Here is a 21,092-nt window from a genome sequence, read left to right on the forward strand (position 1 = left end):
TGGTGTATGACAACGTTTTATCATTAAACGAAATCACTCCATAAGCCTCTGAAGAGTTTAAACCGAAAATTAAATTGAAGATTTTACAACTTTATTATATACCCATGACCTTCAGACAGATCGGTCGTTTTTGATAGAAAAAGGATGTTATTCGGGCCGATGATGAAAACGATATTGAATTTTAAGTAATAAGTATTTTCCGAACAATCACGATAATCCGCTTACTGAGCTAAGCGAGATATTATACGGGATTGAGTACAAAGTTACGTAGGTACGTAATAAAACTATCTTTTAATTTAATCATTTTCATTTTGTCTTCTGATTGCATGAGTATATCTCACACATTAATTTCTTTGACGATACCTTGACTAGCTCGTTAACGAAATATGATCCTTTTAGAAAGTAGGTTTTCTATTCTACTCCAAGGATTGTGTGTTCGATTCCCGCCCTGAATCTTGGTGTAAAATATATATTTATTTATATGTGTATCTATCGAATAAGCGAAGCTATTTCTATCGGCTTAGTACAAGCTTTTAAATTATTATATTAGAAATAAGCGGCTGTGTGTGTAGGTATCACTACAGCCTATGGCAGTCCACCGCTGGACATAGGCCTCCCCAAGTTCGCGCCAGACATACCGGTTATCCGCAATCCTCATCCAGCCTACTCCGGCAATCTTACGTAGATCGTCGGTCCAACTGGCCGGAGGACGTCTCACACTGCGTTTGCCGAGACGCGGTCTCCACTGCAGGACCCGTCTGCTCCAACGGCTATCGATCCTGCGACACAGATGGCCAGCCCACTGCCACTTCAACTTGTTAATAATGTGGGCTATGTCGGTTACTTTCGTTCTCTCGTGGATAATCTCATTTCTAATCCTATCTTTGAGAGAAACACCAAGCATAGCCCGTTCCATTGCACATTGTGTAGGTATGTGAAAGATAATTATCGCCTTTATATTGTATTTCGAAATATTTTTTTCTTTATTTTTACGTATTTATTGTGTTAGATAACAGGTTAGCGTTAAAATACATCACGCTATGAAAAATATGAGCAATAAATCAATCGTAGCCAGTATAGAAACAACACAGGTGAAATCATATATGATTCTTTTTTCTTCTTTCTAGTAAATATCGATACAAAATTATATTATATTAATGTTACAAAAAAAAACGTTTTCATCCATTTATTTCTCATTAAATATAATGTCATATAATAGCTCATAATTGAGGAGCTTGGAGCAAAATAGCGTAATTGCAAAATTTTTATTTTATAAGAGTAATAAAAATCATATGCGAGATATATGTGTATATTTTTACTTATACTGAAAATTCATATTTTCCAATTAGTTCCTTTGTTCGCCGGATCCGCAGCTAGTATTTTATATTATCATCACTTCAGCCTAATATAGTCCACTGCTGGACATAGGCCTCCATAAGTTCGCGCCAAAAATGGAGTGAACTCATGTGTTTTGCCCATAGTCACCACGCTGGGTAGGTGGGTTGGTGACCGCAGGGCTGACTTTGTCGCACCGAAGACGCCGCTGCCCGTCTTCAGCCTGTGTATTTCAAAGCCAGCAGTTAGATGGTTATCCCGCCATCGGTCGGCTTTTTAAGTTTCAAGTCGGTAGTGGAACTATGTTATCCCTTAGTCGCCTCTTACGACACCTATGGGAAGAGAGGGGGTGGCTATATTCTTAATGACGTAACCACACAGTATTTTATAATATCCGTAAAAATAAAAACATAATAAACTTTTATGAATATTGTTTATTTATTTCATTTGTAACTTCGCAAATTTATTGAATAGTCACAGACCACAGAAATACTACCGAATGAATGTATTCTTAGAGCGGTTAGACTGTTAGGCTTTTAATTTTCCAATAATATATAAAAATAGTATTGTACAATATCTTGTCTTTAATCAAACAATAATATTTTCAAACTACCTAAGCCGTATACTCCGAAATAATCAATTCAATATTGCGGTATCAAAACTCGCACGTTTTATAAAAGTCGATCAAAAATAAAACCGGTAAATCCCGGCCGATCCGATTATCAGTGCCAAATAGAATGTTCGAAAAACCAACCCAGAAATCTTGTTTCTTGTTTTGTTCCTCGAGTAGTTATAACCAAACGTAAATGTGTTTGGTTATTATAACATACATATGTTGGTTATACTGGAGGATCGATCGATCCGTCGACTGATTTTTTTTTTTTTTTCTTTGTAAAATGGATAGATGAACATGGATTCTATTGTTACTGGAAAATTGAAAGACGTATGAATTAGTTTAGTACTCGTAGTCTTTAGTTGATTTGCACGCTAGGTTAAGTGTCTAAAATTGGCAAAGGATCTTAGACGTAATACAATGTTTACTTTATAACTCAGTCGAATATGTTCAATATGTAGAACAGCGTCTTGTAATGCACAACCAGAGCGTGAGAACAACATAACAGTTGTTACTCTGTAACATTATCGTAACTACCCCTTAACAAGAAATGGAAAAATGAACGTTAATTCAAAGCATAAGAGTTGTGTATGTAATATTCATGTTCGTACGGCGTCGGTCGTCTCGTCACGTCTCAATTAATAGCGAATGATATGCCACGCTTTATTGTGATGCTCCTATAATATTACGTTGTTCTCCTTCGGCTGAGCATTAATTAGTGTAATGCTCATTGAATTCTTAAGTACGGCATTCAATTAATTATTCACTATTCGCGTTACACATGTGATTTAACATTGAAATTAGCTTTTTTTATTGTTTTCTTAGAATTTTATCACGTATTCCTAGAAAATATTGCACATATAAAAAAGTGGACTAGTTTGTATTACCTACAATAAAAATACATAATTCTTGAATAATTTGTTAATTTGTGATTTAGGTAATCGAAAAACTAAACTGTTAGGTATAACTTTTAACATATTAAAAAAAAGTAAAAGACCTTTGCGACCCCCAGTATCATGTTGTGCAAGTCAACCCCTGTTATGTGTAAGAGGGTTTCGAAGCACGTACAACACAAACGCTCATACAACTACAAATATATTTTAGCATATCCAGACATGACTTCGAATCCATAATCATTAACTCTATAGTCAATCACTGTGACCACTGAATTAAACCGTTCCATAATACTAAAATATAAATGTTTTCAGCGCAGAACTATTTTCAAGTCGGGTTTTCTCTTAAATATTTTATAGCGGTACACAAGCTTGCGTTATCTCGCAATGCGCAGACGTAACTGGTAATAGGCAAGTAATTTCGTGGCTAACAGAAATCTGTCACGACCGAGAGCGATTTGAAAGCTCGCTCCGATATTATGAACACGTATTAAGAACTCTCTTAGTACAAAATACGTTCATCATGAAAAAAACCGTTACCAGTAACGGATTATTATTAATCTTTCAACCTATACCTAAAACAATAAAGCCATTAATGTTCATACCACATGTAGTTTTACTTTTAAGCTTTTATTGTTAATAAGGAACGACCTTACTGATTTTATAAAAAGAGCTTCACATGAATATGCAGTGAAAACGATTACGTCTAGAATTAAATGCGGTTTTCATATTTGCGTTCCGGAGAATTTTACTGTTATATTATTTAGACTGATGTACGTTTTAAAACATATTTTGCCTTAATATCACACCACACAAAAGATTGTAATTTCAAGGGTAAGTTCTTTATATAAGGTGTTCGAATCCTAACTTTTGAACCTCCCATTTGATGCAGCTAGTAGTCAAACACTATATGAGATAAGTCGATTTTAAATTCAACTTTATATAACATATTACAACAACAACAACAACTTATTATAACATATTTACATAAATAATAAGAAGATGATAAGAAGGATACTTAAACAAGTAATAAATATACTTTGACCAGCTATACCTTCCAAAAACAATAAAACCGTAATGCTGAACGTAATGGCTTTTTTTAAATTCCTAGTAACAATAACAAATCCAAGATTAGTAACAAAGATTCACGCAAACTAACAAGCGGCCAAAAAATCAATAATATAAAGAACTAGCTGTGCCCGCGGCTTCGCCCGCGTTGAAATTAGTTTGTCACAAAGTTTTCCCGGCAAACTTCCAGTGAAACTCTCATCAAAATCGGCTTAGCCGTTTCGTAAACCTTCCTCTTGCCAATGGTGGAGCCCTCTCTCCGATGGTGAAACCGCATGAAAATCCGTTCAGTAGATTTTGAGCGAATCGATCACATACACTTTTGGGGACTTGGTTTTATTATATCCCTTAGGGCTGGAGTTTAGTAAAATCCTTTCTTAGCGGATGCCTACGTCTTATAAGGAGCCTATCTGCCAAATTTCAAGTTTTTAGGTGTTATATTTTCGGAGATTTCGTGATGAGTTAGTGACCTTTCGCTTTTATATATATTAATATAGATAGATAAAAAACAGTAGGGATGTGGTGTGAAGAAAGATAGAAATGTTTAAAAAATATTTATAACAAATTTTTATCAAACATAAGAATGAGTAAAAAAAAGACTAAGAAATAACTATTTTCTTTTGCTCTTAACAAATACATTATGGCCTTAAAATTATTTTACCTTTTACGGGCAACAGAGCCTTTTTATCTTTTTACTGCGTCATCATGACGATCAGCTTACGTATTATATAGATAACTGGAAGCAATAACTTTAAAATACACTAGTTGCGTCTTGTGGTTTTGCTCGCGTAAGTACATTTATTTTATTTACAAGATAAAAGAAAGCCGTAATATGTATCCATATCTTTAACTGTCTGCATAGTAGTATCTGTAAGCTTTACAGTTTTAAGTAGTTTTTTTATAACTACTAGTTAAGAATGAAAACCACGCACATTTGATAAATTCTTACTTTTGGAATATTATTTCTATTATTATTATTTTATTTTATTGTTGTAATTTATTTCCAATCTTACATCGGTACAAGTATATTTGTTGGTAGCCAGACAAATATCGTAAGAAAATATTTATTTTTATAACAAACAATCAAGTCTTAAGACAAACTTCAAGAGTTAAAAAAATACTTTAAAATGTTACTAAATAGAGTAACTCAAAAAAAGCAAATATGACATCACATATCCCTAAATATTGCCTAAAGATTTTCGAAAGAGCTCAGAAGTTTGCCAAATCACTTTGGTAAGTTCAGAGTCCCGAGTTGGCGAATCACAAGCAACTTTCTTGGAGTTGTGCCGAAATTTTAAGCTAACATAACTTTATTCCTTTCGTCGTTGCGTTTAATGACTTATTACACCAAAATTGACTTTTTGTCACAGACCATGGCCAATTCAAAGCTTCAAAATGGTTTTTCAAACTTTAGCGCAAAAATTTAACTCTGTGGTAGATGACGGTTGCTGGGGCCTTATAAGAACCCTATACATATATTATATATATATATATATATATATATTTGCTGGGTTATCTTTCTCTATCTATCGAAGACCAGAGTATTCTTTTGCCTAAAAATAGTGTTGTTACAGGAAGATGCTTCATAAAAAAATATTCAAAAATAGGCTGAACTGCCAGTTGGAACTTATGTATATATTTAAAACTACGCTTTTAACGTTTTATTTTAGAAATAAATGGGAACCAAAACGAAAATTTCAATGAATTAGTAGAAGATCCGAACTAGAGACGGAACTTCGCCCATCTGCGTAATGCATGGAAATTATTTTCTATTTATTTCACTATATCAGAAAAATAATCGAGAAATAGTTGACTAAAAATTTCTGGCCAGGCTATATTCAATTCAAAATTTAAAAATTAATTTTTATTTAAAATGCAACTAAATAATAAATTTTATACCTACCGACAGTATGAAGCCTGTAGAAAATGCAAACGTTATTTATTTTATTTTACTGGTAATAGCTACTAGGTTCATATACATATATTGTACTACGAGTTTCCCTTAGTTACTTTTACCCACATGTTTAACAAATAAATCTTACAAATCAGGACTGTTTCATTACGAAAACGATGACATCGAGTTACCTGCTAAAAGTATGGTTTGAATGGCAGTCACCGAATATAATATCTTGCCAATTTTCCAACCAACTCTTTTGCGATTGTTTTTAATATACTTAAGAAGATAATTTTAATATGTACGATTTTTATTTTTGTGTTACCCACAATTAGGAATTCTAAACATTTTTGAATATCATATCAAAAATTGACCGCTCCAGCGGGATTCGAACCCGCGTCTTCGACATACCGTGTCGACGCTCTAGCCAATTAAGCTATGGAACGATATACTCGCCAGAGCGAAACTTTTGATATGATGATTTTTACTTTCGGTTTAAGCGAACCGTGGCGCCGTCTATAGTGAGTTCTTTACAGAGACTCGTAACTATTCAAAGTTTCATATTACAATGAAAATCTTTGACAGGAGACGACACCATGCTATTTTTAATATGTACGATTTTTATTTTTGTGTTACCCACAATTAGGAATTCTAAACATTTTTGAATATCATATCAAAAATTGACCGCTCCAGCGGGATTCGAACCCGCGTCTTCGACATACCGTGTCGACGCTCTAGCCAATTAAGCTATGGAACGATATACTCGCCAGAGCGAAACTTTTGATATGATGATTTTTACTTTCGGTTTAAGCGAACCGTGGCGCCGTCTATAGTGAGTTCTTTACAGAGACTCGTAACTATTCAAAGTTTCATATTACAATGAAAATCTTTGACAGGAGACGACACCATGCTATTTTTAATATGTACGATTTTTATTTTTGTGTTACCCACAATTAGGAATTCTAAACATTTTTGAATATCATATCAAAAATTGACCGCTCCAGCGGGATTCGAACCCGCGTCTTCGACATACCGTGTCGACGCTCTAGCCAATTAAGCTATGGAACGATATACTCGCCAGAGCGAAACTTTTGATATGATGATTTTTACTTTCGGTTTAAGCGAACCGTGGCGCCGTCTATAGTGAGTTCTTTACAGAGACTCGTAACTATTCAAAGTTTCATATTACAATGAAAATCTTTGACAGGAGACCATTAGTTCATAGTCATAGTTCCATAGCTTAATTGGCTAGAGCGTCGACACGGTATGTCGAAGACGCGGGTTCGAATCCCGCTGGAGCGGTCAATTTTTGATATGATATTCAAAAATGTTAAGATAATTTTATTTAATTTTTATTCAGTAAGCAGATGATGGGTGAAAATAACGTCTAGATTGGATTTTAGACTAAGTATAAGAGGATGCAACAAAGTGTACTTAGTATGTACAACAAAAAATATTTTAATTGAAAACAAGAAAATGAATATTCAATATAATAAAACGAGATGCAGACCAAAAACAAACAAATAAATGAACTTTTAAATTTTATTACATTATTTTTTTTTACACTAGCCCGTTGGCGCAGTTGTAGTGACCCTGCTTTCTGGTCCGAGGGTTGGGGTTCAATTCCCACCCCGAGTCTGGGTGTAATATAAATATTTATGTATATATTTATATTTGTATTATTTATAAGTATGTGTATCGAAAAAAAAAATACCAGTCAGCTGTTACCTATAACAAGCATTTAGTTGCTTACTTTAGGAACAGGCGACCGTGTGTGTATTGTGTAGATATTTATATTAAAAAAAAAAACATACACACACGGTCGTCTGCTCCTATGATAAGCAACTTTTAATGCTTGTGTTACAGGTAATAGCCGACTATTATAACTATATATTTTATTATTCACCATATATCCGTTGTATCAAAATTTTCATCGTATCAAATAATCGGACAAAATTCATTATTAGATTAAGCATTTTTGACTGAAAAATATAAGCTTCTACTTTACTTCCTAAAATATTTCCCCTCTGGTTTATTAACAAAAAAATAATATACATAAAAGAAATCCGATGCGAATTTGTGTATACAACGTATCCTTTTAACTCATTCATTTTCCCATTTATTCTCTTATAACCTTATGTTTGTATTAAAATACCCACGGTTAAATTATACTAAGATAGATAGAAGAAGTAGATCAAAAGACCGTGCTGTAATCGTCTTTAAGTAGTATTAAATATGTATATTTAGCACCTAACCATATATAAATATAATAGAATATTTTTCCTTTAAAAAAAAAGTTGGGATTGAGTATATAATGAATTCGAATTAACCTTTAATATAAATAAATACCATTACAGTTTATTGCTAATATACACTTCATAAGTAACGATAAATCTTTTAAGTACTACCGCATACCTTTAGTTAATTTACACATTTTATATTGCAATCATTGACTTACTTTATTGTTAATCGATTTTCATTTTACAAAAATTCGATATTTTTTTTCAAGTGTAAAACTTAATGATAGTTCAAAGCTAGCTTTATGCGGTATCAATCTTAGAGTAAATGTTAACGAGGTGAAAACTGACATATACAACACGTAAATGCAAAATAATATTTATCACATTAGACAAGTCATTTTAATTAATAAATACAGTTTAACCCCCTTTTTATCTGTTCTAATAAAACTTAAGCTGATGTACCTACTTTTAAATTAGAAACTTTACCGGTATCTTCTCCAAAATTTTTGTACGTGGATACTGCATAGTTTGTCTCTGTTGTCATTGACATAGGATTCCTAGATAACAACGCAGTGGGACAGTTATTATGATAACCTGTATCTTATCAGTTCTCGTAATAACACAAAGGGCGGCAGACCTTGTCAAGGATTACGCGCATGCATATGCATAACACCGAACGATAATTATGTATCTTCTAATATCTAGCCGATAACGACTTAAATTTTGTTTAATGACAAGACGGCAATAAATTATGTTTGTATGTCGATATTAATTTATATACAGATAAAGCTTTATTTGTAAAAGATATGACATAGGTATTATGTTAATTATAATAATGTAACGCCACATTAAATCCATATTTCGTTTTATAAATAAAATCATCAGCATTTTATAAGTAAAAAAGTAAATATTATTATGGATTTTCACAATGAAAATTTTAAAATAATTCGGAAACTCTGATGTTTAAATAAAATAATTATGTCCTATAAGTTTTTATGTGTTGAAAAAATTCTAATAATATTGATTTAGAAATTTCATACATATTTACAATTCACAACTTACTATTATTCATTATGACGTTCATGCCGTTGACCTAAAATAAGGTACTAAGACTAAGATATAATAATTAAGATACTATACTAAGACTTCGTAATACTGACAATTTCGTTAACAGACAATTTAAAAATAATAAGATGGTAAAGATAGTAAGTAGCTAAACGAATACTTGAGACATTTTCATAAACTTGATTTAAGATTAAAACCAACTGCTTTTTTAACCGACTTCCAAAAAAGGAGGAGGTTCTCAATTCGACTGTATTTTTTTTTATCAAATATAAGTGTAAGCATATGTAAGTGCAAGTAGTACTTCACGACAATCTTACTTGTGGAATGGCAAAGATTGGATTTTACGCCTGTTCACACAATTCTTTATTAAATATTTGTATTAATACTATCGAAACAAAAAATCATATTTCTAATACGAGAATTAATATCTTACAATATAATTTAAACCACGCATTTTATCAATAATTTACTTCACCAATACTTTTGCAATCCATCCACCGATAAACGAATACATAATGATTACAATAACTCTTTATGTGTAAAACGTATTGAATTAATATTATTTTGAACGAACGGTGTTGTATATATTAATAATATTTGACTACCACAATATTTTTCGATGATCGTTATCACAAATGAACTGAGTGATATTCCTCGAATAACTAACAGCCCTAGAATTTTATTTTACTATCTATGAACCGTATTCTTAAACATTTTTGTATTTACTTTTTGAAATATTGCGAATACAACTAACCAGTGATAATGACAATGAATTACAAAGGCTCGAAACCGATATGAAAATATGACGACGGTGAAACCATTTAAAGTAATAACATTGAAAAGTTAATATGAAAACAGTGCTTAAATAAAAATATAATTTGACAATTTGAAACGAAAATATGGTGGACATTATCTGTTCTCCAATAACAAATCACATAAAAATAAACGTCTCCGTTTTCAATTGTCTGTAAAGGACTCGGAATGGGAGCGGAAATAAAGCTGCAACAAACAAAACATTAGGTGGGATGAGGGGATGAAGCTGCCTTTATTATGGCGATTGCTCCGCGCGGATGCTTTTTAATTTACCTTTCTCTGTATAATTAAAACTTGTGGCTACGTTTTTGAGAGGCAACAATGGATTTTTTTAAGTTAAAACAGACCGCTCAATCCGTTTGAACTGATAGCCCTATCAACATGTGCCAACACTATTTTTTTAGCTTCCCTTTTTTTACTTTACACGTTCACAAGCTGTGCTCGCGTTTTCGTTCGCGTTTAAACTTTTTCGGTACACAGACTATCCAATACAAAAAAAGAAATCAGTTCAAACCAGTAGTTCCTGAGATTGGCGCGTTCAACAAAAATTAGCTCTTCAACTTTGTAATATTAAGAGCCATTTCACAAAAATCGGTAACAATCCTCGAAATTGTAATATTTTGACGTCGTTAATCTCAGTGTTGGATGCAATAATTGTGTTTGCTCGCAAACGAAAAAAAACCGACTTCAATTACATCGACGAGTAACGTAGATCAACGTAGATCGACGAAAAAATAGTCAAGTAACTACGCGTTATCAAAGATTACTCAAAAAGTAGTTATCAGATCTCGATAAAATTTATATGTAACCACATGATAAACATCAGCTTTCGATTAAATTAAAAATTATCAATATCTAAGATTTTATTTTTGTGTTACCCACATTAGGAATTCTAAACATTTTTGAATATCATATCAAAAATTGACCGCTCCAGCGGGGTTCGAACCCGCGTCTCCGACGTACCGTGTCGGCGCTCTAGCCAATTAAGCTATGGAACGATACACCCGCTCGAGCGAAATTTTCGATATGATAATTTTAAATTACGGTTTAAGCGAACCGTGGCGCCGTCTATAGTGAGCTCTTTACAGAAACCCGTAACTATTCAAAGTTTCATATTACAATGAAAATCTTTGACAGGAGACGACACCGTGCTATTTTTAATATCTAAGATTTTATTTTTGTGTTACCCACATTAGGAATTCTAAACATTTTTGAACGGTAACGGAACAGTTACGGGTTTCTGTAAAGAGCTCACTATAGACGGCGCCACGGTTCGCTTAAACCGTAATTTAAAATTATCATATCGAAAATTTCGCTCGAGCGGGTGTATCGTTCCATAGCTTAATTGGCTAGAGCGCCGACACGGTACGTCGGAGACGCGGGTTCGAACCCCGCTGGAGCGGTCAATTTTTGATATGATATTCAAAAATGTTTAAAAATTATCAAAATCGGTACACCCAGTAAAAAGTTATTACGGACTTTCGAGAGTTTCCCTCGATTCCTCTAGGATCCCATCATCAGATCCTGGTTTTCTTATCATGGTACCAAACTAAGGATATTCCCTTTCCAACAAAAAAAGAATTATCAAAATCGGTAAACCCAGTAAAAAGTTATTACGGATTTTCGAGAGTTTTCCTCGATTTCTCTGGGATCCCATCATAAGATCCTGGTTTCCTTATCACGGTACCAAAGTAGGAATATCCCCTTTCTAATAAAAAAGGAATTATCAAAATCGGTACATCCAGTAGAAAGTTATGCGGTATAAAACAACGTAGATCGACGAAAAAAGCGTCAAGTAAAAACGCATTATTAGATATAACTCGAAAAGTAGTTGTTAGATCTCAAATAAATTTAAATGGGACCAAATGACACACACTACCTTTCGATTAAAAGAAAATATGTCGAAATCGCTCCACCCAGTCAAAAGTTCCGAAGTAACATACATAAAAAAAAAAATACAGTCGAATTGAAAACCTCCTCCTTTTTTGGAAGTCGGTTTATAATCTAATTTATATTCTTGAAATATAATAGAGCAACCTTTGTTGTAGTCGATAGTCAGATCAGAATTTTGATTTATTTTAGTGTATAAAATTATTAACCTTTTCATCAGCCTCCTCCCTAGGTCAACGGTCGCAATGTATACTTTGAAGTCCTTCTTTTCAATAACCTCTACGTTGGAACCATTTTAAAAATATATCGTAATATGTGGAATATTATTTTGTTGAGGACTATCACAGATTTTTATTCAATTTGCATCTCTATTAAATGATAAAAAAAATTTAAAGTTACGAATATTTTCCAAATAAGTAAAATTTTAAAAGCGATATTTTTCTTAGAAAACTAAGAAATTTTAACGAACTATCTTCATCAAAGTAAACTTACATCATTAAGGAATACAAAAAAAATAATAATTAAAAGATGTAATCATTGTTAATAAATTTTATATTAAATAATAAAAAGATAGTATATATTACCACGCATCCAGTAAATCAGTCGAGCGCTAGAGGTATTCGTAAGGTCCACGCCAAATTCTGCGCAGCCGTCTCCGTTGTTATAGCGGATAAACCGCATTTGATACTTTCATAATAAAATATAAATAAAATAAACATATTACGAAAATGACTATAAAATAATATAATGATAATTTCTGTAAATAAATGTATAATTTAATTTTCTTTTCTCACATTATCAATACAAATAGGCATTCCAATCTGTTTGTCTTGTTATTTGTTAATTAATAATTTTGTCGGTGTCGATGTCATAAAATGCTATTTTATTCATATCGTAAATATTAGATTCGTTCGTAAACTGAAAAAACTAAATCAATTTAAAAAAAAAATGTTTCATAAAATTGATTTTTATTTTTATTTTAAATTTATTGACTGTTGTTATATAACATATTTGAAATTTTTTACAAATTAATTATGTAAAAAACATTTTATACCATAGTTATTAATTTTTATTATACATTAAAAAATGATCAAGATGGTCTTTTAGTTGTCACACTATACTTACTAGCACAAAGATCGCGCGGCTCGTACGACTCGCGCGATGTGACCAAATTTACCTAAACTTGCAGAGCGTAAAATTGTGAAATGGCTCTTAATATAAAACTATAGATTACCTCTATGGACGCATGATTTTAAAACTCTAATGAAACATCGTAGTAACAATTACGACATTAAACAAATCATTAAATTTTAAAACAAGACAACGATAACGATAGCGGCGTTATCGTTTCCGAAAAGGTTAATTAAGGACATCCCAACTAAAACAAAATATCGGATTACTTTCATTATCTGTATTTACTATATATATATATATATATATATATATATATACATAGATTTACTAATATAAACATGTAAAAAAAAGAACAAAAGAATCATCGTAAACTAAGTACATGTGATACACACTATTCGCAATAAATCAAATGTCACCGCATCATTTCCAACATTAAAACAAATCATCTTACGCTAAGACGTTTGACCTCCTTTTTTGACAAAAAAAAAAAAACAATTAACTCCACATACATTATATATCATTTTATAGATAATTACTTGGTCTACAGACATCCACAACTAAAAAATGTATTATTGGTTTTGTTTTTGTAAATAGGGTGCTTTCGGTAGTGAAAAATAAATTATAAAATTAAAATTTAGAAATACACTTAAATATTCTGATTTGAAATCATAATAGTACATTATTGTTTTATTATATTGAAATTAAAAGTCGTATATTTTAATCTGTATATCACGTGACCTAAAACACGACCCGCCATGGTATGACGTCATACGGACAATAACAAAGTTGTCAGAGCTGTAAACAGTTTAGGTACATATCTATCAACTTTAAGTTCAAGGAGTAATACTTCACTGCTCAACTGCAATACTTGCTGCTCTTTCGTTAGTGCATTTCATTTGTACCTATTTATTTATTTAAATGCAAAAAGGTTTTGTAAAAACAGATAGTACGAATCTGCCAAAAATTGATCTAATGATGGTTGCAAAGTTTTTTGCACGTAACCCAGACTTCTTTTCTGCCGAATCTCGGAATGTTAAAACATCTTTGTAAATATTACTTGTTATATTATACTGTTTTTTATTTAGGTATACCTAATATGAAAAATAATGATAGAAAGTTTTAGATTATGTTTTAATCCTTATGTATTGCCAAATTAAGACAATACTTTTTTTTAATGCTAGTATTTGTACAACTAGCCACTACACGCCAACGATAGCTATTAAAATTATTTTACACAAAAACACCAAATATTTGTAGTTGTTAACGTTGAACGACAAAGAGTATATGTATAAGGTATTGAACTTTTGACGTTTTAAACGAGTTCGGTCTTTATACGTCGTACACGACTTTTGTTATTAACCATATTACGTCACCAAAATGGCTGACAGCGTTTTCGCGGAAATAAAAAAGGTTTAAAATTTATTTTAATTTTATGGCATGAAAGCGTGTTTATTTTGCCAAAATAGATTTTTTTTTGGCTTTTTATTGAAAAATCAACATTATGTTCATCATACATAATTAATTATTATAATCATATATATATATATATATATATATCTGCTGCTATCTGACAGCTTTAAGTTTGAAACCACGTCAACATGATTGATGGTCGCATCTACAGTTCGAATATTTTTTATAAAGAAGTTTTGCAATAAAGAATATTAAAAAAAATATTTAGTTTTTAACTGACTTCAAAAAAGAAGGAGGTTACTCAATTCGAGCATATATATATATATGTAAATATATATATATATATATATATATATATATATATATATATATATATATATATATAATCCCCGAACATACTTAAAATATATATATATATATATATATATATATTTTAAGTATGTTCGGGGATAAATAACTTCATTGATTATGAACCGATTTTGATAAAAAAAATTTTTTGTAAGAAATGAGATATCCCAAGTGTGGTACCATGATAAGGAAACCAGGATCTGATGATGGAATCCAAGAGAAATCGAGGGAAACTCTCGAAAATCGTAGTGACGACTAGTGCGTTTGTTAATATTTTTCGTCTACTTACGTTGTATTACTTGTCGATATAATGAAATCGTTTTTTTTTTTTCGTTTGCGAGCAAACACAATTATGTAAAGTGATAATTAATTGCTATATTTTTGTAGTGCGAATTAATCTCACGGGTATTGCTAGTATCCCTCAATAGTCTTACCACTTGAATATGATCACATCACTTTCGCCGTCAAAGGGCGTATCCTGTATATTGTTGTAGACAGATGGCCAACTATTGTTCACCACAATAAAATAACATATTCTCGTTACTCAACTTTCCCTTTTCGACTGGAAGTACACGATCGTTTTTTTCTGAATGCTCTCTTATTTAATCATTGAATTATTTAAATTCACAAAGATTAAAATAAATATATATGAATTGAAATAAATATTTTTACGTTACTGATTTACAAATGCAACGAAATCACTAATAATATTATCGTACTAGATTCCCATAATATAAATGATAAAAACTAATTGCAATCAAAGACGTTATTGTTCAAATATTTTTATTTATTTGTTAACCGTCTTTTAAGTTAAAAGTTTTTATTCACTCCAACTGTGTATAACTTTTGCTCAAATATTAAAATATAAATGAAACTGAAAAAAAATGCTGTTTTTATTATTTGAATTTCATTATTGGAATTATTTTAATTAAAGATCATTTATGGTATAATTGGATTGAATTCATTAAAGTATTGAAAAAAAATCGTACATCCTCAACTTGTCCCCGATTAAGACGACATTACAAATGAGTATTACAATATGAAACAAGTTTTCGTTCGACGGTAAGCAGAATTTGACAAATGGCGGTATTACAAAAAAGTTTGTAAGATCATTTCTTCAAAATGTGTTAACGTTTAATCCGCAGCATGTTAGTAAGTTTAACTTTCTACTCGATGGCAAAGTCAAGCCAAACCTTAAATTCCATGGACAAATAATGTGTTTTATTTTAAATATGCACTCTAGTACTCGTACAGTATAATATTGGTTTAAAACTACAAAAATAAAATATCTTATCATATTGTTTGTTTGTTAACAACAACTTATAAGTCTTTCTGATTTTATTGGTTAATAACAGTTTCAGTGGAATTTTTTTAGAAGACTGACTTTAAAATATGAGAATAAACGCGATTTTGTGTCTCTATTTAAGTAAATAAATAGTATTAATTAGAATCGCTACAAAAGGATTAAGATTCTCGTTATTTATCGCTTATAATAATGTTAAATCTTGATAAAAAAAAATCTATCGCCAAAGCATAAAAATATAATAAGAAAGATTTTTTTTTTATTCTTTATTTATAAAGCCATACACCTATAATAAGGTTAAGTCGGCTGTAATGAGAAAGATTCAAGCTCTAAGTTTTTGAAAACAAAAGATTCGAGGTTAACTTTCTAATAAACGTCGAGATACTCTTTATTTTGAGCACGTTCTAAATAACCTTAATTTTGCTTCCAGCCATTTTCTCGTTCCCGCTTCCTTGACAATGAATTGCGTCGGTCAAGCTAGTAAAATACTATGAACTTAAGTACTGATTGCAGAAAAAATACAATTTATAATAAAGTGCACTGTTTTTGCATTATTATTAAAAGTTATTTAAGCAAGCTTGGCATTTTGTTTGTAGTAACAAAATTGTGTTTGTATTCTAAGAAGTTCACTATAGCGTATGTCTTTTCTTTAAATTATTTTTAGGCTTTTTTGGAATATCAGGTGGGGGAAAAAGTTTCTTCATATTTTATGTATGTTCTATAACTTGCCGTCATCTCGTAAGTAATGACAGGACACCGTTGCTGTAGAAATTTTTGGACTTCTCACTACAGTACCGCAACAAGTTGTTTTGACAGTCCTCTCTTGATGTTAACTTTACACTACCTAAAGACCGAAAGAGATGGAAATCTGAGGAGTTGGTGGATGCATTAAGACTGCAGTCAAACTCTCTCAAATTTTATTGAGTGGTTAAAGACGTATTAGTCCAGGTGTTGTCGTAATAAAAAACTACACCTTTTCTGTTGATTAATTTTGGCCGCTTAGTTTCAATTTCTTGTTTCTTACCAGCTGACGACAGTAGAAATCCGAATATTTAAATGGTTTTGCTTGGCGGTAAAAGCTAAAAACGAATGATTGTCCTTCCAATCCTACCATACACTTATAGGCTACTTAGCATGTAATTAATATTTTATAAATATTTAATATACATAAATTATTGTTTAATTGCTAAACAGTCAACATCACCGTATTGCCAGTCAACCCGGATTTTGCGATAGTGTGTGCATCTTGATCAAACTGACTACGATCTCTTTCGTACATTCTTATCGTAGGTTATCCATATTTAGTCCCCAGTGATCAATCTCTTCAAAAATGGTTCGAAATCATTACGTCTTAAGAGAGAATCGCAAATGAATACACGGTCTTACAATACAACCAAAAAGATTTTATTGTTTCTTTTTACTAGAAAATACGAAAAGACTTATCATCGACCTATTATTTTCAATTTAAACTTAAAAAACATTGAAAAAGATGTTTATTAATTTACAAAATAAATTATTAACTGACAGACAAATTTAGTGTTCCATCGCATTCGTTCTCTATAGTGTACACATATATACATTTAAGTATTACACTATGTACTAATTATATAACTAATTATAAAATGGCTTAATTTATTATTTTACCTATTATTATCGCTTTGTAAATATTTTGATACGATGAAGCCCTGCATTCTATAAATGTTACGACAGAAAAAGTGCATTATCGGTTGGTATATAGTTTTTCAAAGAAAAAGCAACTCGTAACCATATCCCGATCGTTTTTAATAAATAGTTCGCTTAAATATTAGCTCCTGAGTTACTTGGTAATCATGGCTTTGTCCTGTCCTTGTGGTCACGCGATCGTACCGACCGGCGACCTTTCGAACAGTACACTTTAATTTATGAACTCTGCACCAGTGGTCGTTTTAAAAGTATGCTTTTACTGTGGTATCAATATGGTATTTCTACGTAAGTATAGGGCAGTTATTTAAAGCGAATGCGCCCTCAGTACTCGAATTAATGCAATTCTAACAGTATATATAAACTTTGTTAAACATTCTGTTTAGACAATTTACTCATTTTAAAATTGGAGAAAGTGTCAAAATTACCTTCTATTGACCGTAGGCTAAAATAACGCGATACATTTACCTCATTATTAAAATGCTGTTATTTTTTGATAGCTATAGAGTTATTACTTAAAAACATGTTGCATTAATGTTTGATTAGTAGTACGTTTTCGTTTCAAAAACACTAATAAAATGTTTATTTGTAACCAAAGCATAAAAGAAGGTTAATGTTTTTAGCTTAAAAATGACATAGCTCCCATACAGAACTTCCGTACCTTATTTTAATAGTTTAATTAGTATTTTTTTTTAATTAATATTCTTTAGTTTTTTTTTAAACTAGTATTATTTTCACACCATTCTGCCTAAAACTTTATGTAAGTGCCTATAATACTTTGGAGTTGGCTATTATCTTTATTTTATAAATGAAAAATTAAATTTAAGACTGTAATAATGTTAAATCCATTATTATGCTAAATTGTATGCTATTCTACTCGAAGCCGTCGAAGCCAAATATATGGAAATGACATTCGAACAGCAATAATACAGGCTAAGCGAATGTTTACTTAAAATATATAGAATAGAAATTATTGTTTAAATAATTAATTTGCAGACTCATTTTACTTTGTTCTAAACTGCTAGCTCTGGAATTTAATATTCTTGTACTTTCAAAATAAATTCAAGTTAAACATAATAAAACTACATCCACAGAGTTTGTAAAGTTCAACGTATTGAGACTCGCAGCAGAAACAGTTTAGACCGGCCATCGTTAATGTTTGATCATTTAAATATGTTTACGCTAGCATTAGACGGTTTATACAATAGAGTGCATTAAAAGCGGGAGTTTATCAGTACTGTGCATTCACACTCCCTAAATAGGATTAAAAACAAAACTAACAAACTTGTAACAAAATGCCATCGTAAAATGTAACAACGGAGGATACGCTCGAACAAATGGCTTTTGATTTAAGTACGTTGAATTTTTTATCAAAGTTTCCACTTTGGCGGCTAAACTCGCTTTAAATAATCCCTCTATATGATAAAGGCATTCGTTTCAAACGTAATGAAACTATTCTCATTTGTACAGTGAAAGCTGCTATTACAATGTGTCCTGTATCACTTTACTGGACTATATTAAACATTTTCTGCGTAGACAAAGCATTAAAGTGAAATCACTTAGTTTGTGAAATTACGCTTTGTGACTCTAATGTTAATTATTTTTCATGTAACATGTTTATGAATTTAGTAAGGAAGTTTCGAAATTGAAGATAATTGCTTTATATGTTTATTCCTTTTATACATCCAATCTTTCGGAATACTTAAATGTATATAACGTTTTTCGTCTTGGTGCTGTACATTACCTACATATGAATAATAAACAGAACTGCGGCCAAAAAGATTAAGAGCAGCTTACTAATTAAAAAGCATTTCAAATGTAGAAATATAATATTTCTTTTATATTTATTTGGAAAATATCTCTTTGTTGAGGTTTTTTAGCTGAACAACCAAATACATACTACTGTAGCTATTTTATTTGTGAAGATTTTGATAAAAGGTTCATATAAAAATGTTCTTCTTAATCGAATATTAACAAAATTGGTAAAAAATATACTTAAGTGAAGTAGGAATATAATTTTGTTCGAAGCAGTGATAAACAGAGAGAATATTCTTGATATTAAAATACGAATGACAAAAAGTATATTAACTTTTATTAGTCAAGAAGATTAACAAATGCATCTAGCATTTGTTAATCTTCTTGACTCGTTTACGCTGGTTTAAACTAAAACATCAGCGTTTTTGAAAAAAAAATAAATTTAATGACTATTTTGTACCTCTAGAAATATTAGCATTTTTGAGACTTAATATTTACATAAAACATTCTATGAAACACTTATGTTCCGTTCTATTATCATATTTTCATTTTTACGTGTAAAAGTTCTTTGTGACATTAAAAACTACCTAGACAACGTAATAGTATTAAAGCGCAGACTAGCGCTCTGAGAGTCATCGACTCGAGAGGAAATATTTTACAAGATTCTTGCAAAAATATAAATATAAGAGTATTATATAAAGATAATTATTAATTTAATATTTGAGCCTACTATCTATACATAATGACTTCATCCATTACAGTCTTTCTATTTAGTGTTTATTTAGTTTACAATAAGTCTATAAGGAATTGCAGTGAAATCTATACGAAAATGGTGCCGCACTCAGGACTGGCCGCAGTAAACATTGACCGCAGCTTTTCATAGCGGCGGTACATTAATAAATCGGTTATTAATGTACTAATGTTTTACTAAATTTATTTTTAAAGGGATATATTTATTTAAAAAAAAAATTGTAAGATTATTAAATTTTCAGTTCGGACAATAGTCCGTATGTAATAACGTAAAATAGATACTTGACGGTGGAGGCGTATAATAGTCTATTAAAGTATTTAGTCCTATCCTTTAAACACTATAATTCTTCAAGACACAAATCTTCTTGTAGTAATGTTTTATGAATGATACGTTACAGGACACGAAAAAGGCGGGAACTTAATAATATTTGTATCGCAATGTGAATCGTACCATTATTCAATGCTTACAAAAAAAAATTACTGTCTTTATTTTAACCACTGGGAATATTTGTTGACAAAACCTATTCATAGTTTAACATATAATTTTTTTTTTTGTGTGTGTGTATGTAATATTTTCTATATTAAGATTCAATAATTAATATTTGTACATAACATTTAGGTATGGTATATTTTTAAAGAGTAAAATTTTTTTTGCTGTTTACGTTTACTTACCCAAAATATGCTAAAGATGGTTTATTAAGGTCATAGCTGCAGTACCCCTGCAATGCAGTGAAGATAATTCCAAGGCGATTTTTTATCGAAAGCCAAATCAAATATACGAATATGCAAAAATGAATTTTTCTCTGTTATTGCCAAATCCGGAAATCGAAACTCGTTATAATCTCTATTCGAGTTCAAAGTGTTTCTAAGAAAAAGCAATTCATTTTTTTTAACAACTAAG

Source organism: Melitaea cinxia, chromosome 16 (genome assembly GCF_905220565.1).
Source record: "Melitaea cinxia chromosome 16, ilMelCinx1.1, whole genome shotgun sequence".
Taxonomy (NCBI): Eukaryota; Metazoa; Arthropoda; class Insecta; order Lepidoptera; family Nymphalidae; genus Melitaea; species Melitaea cinxia.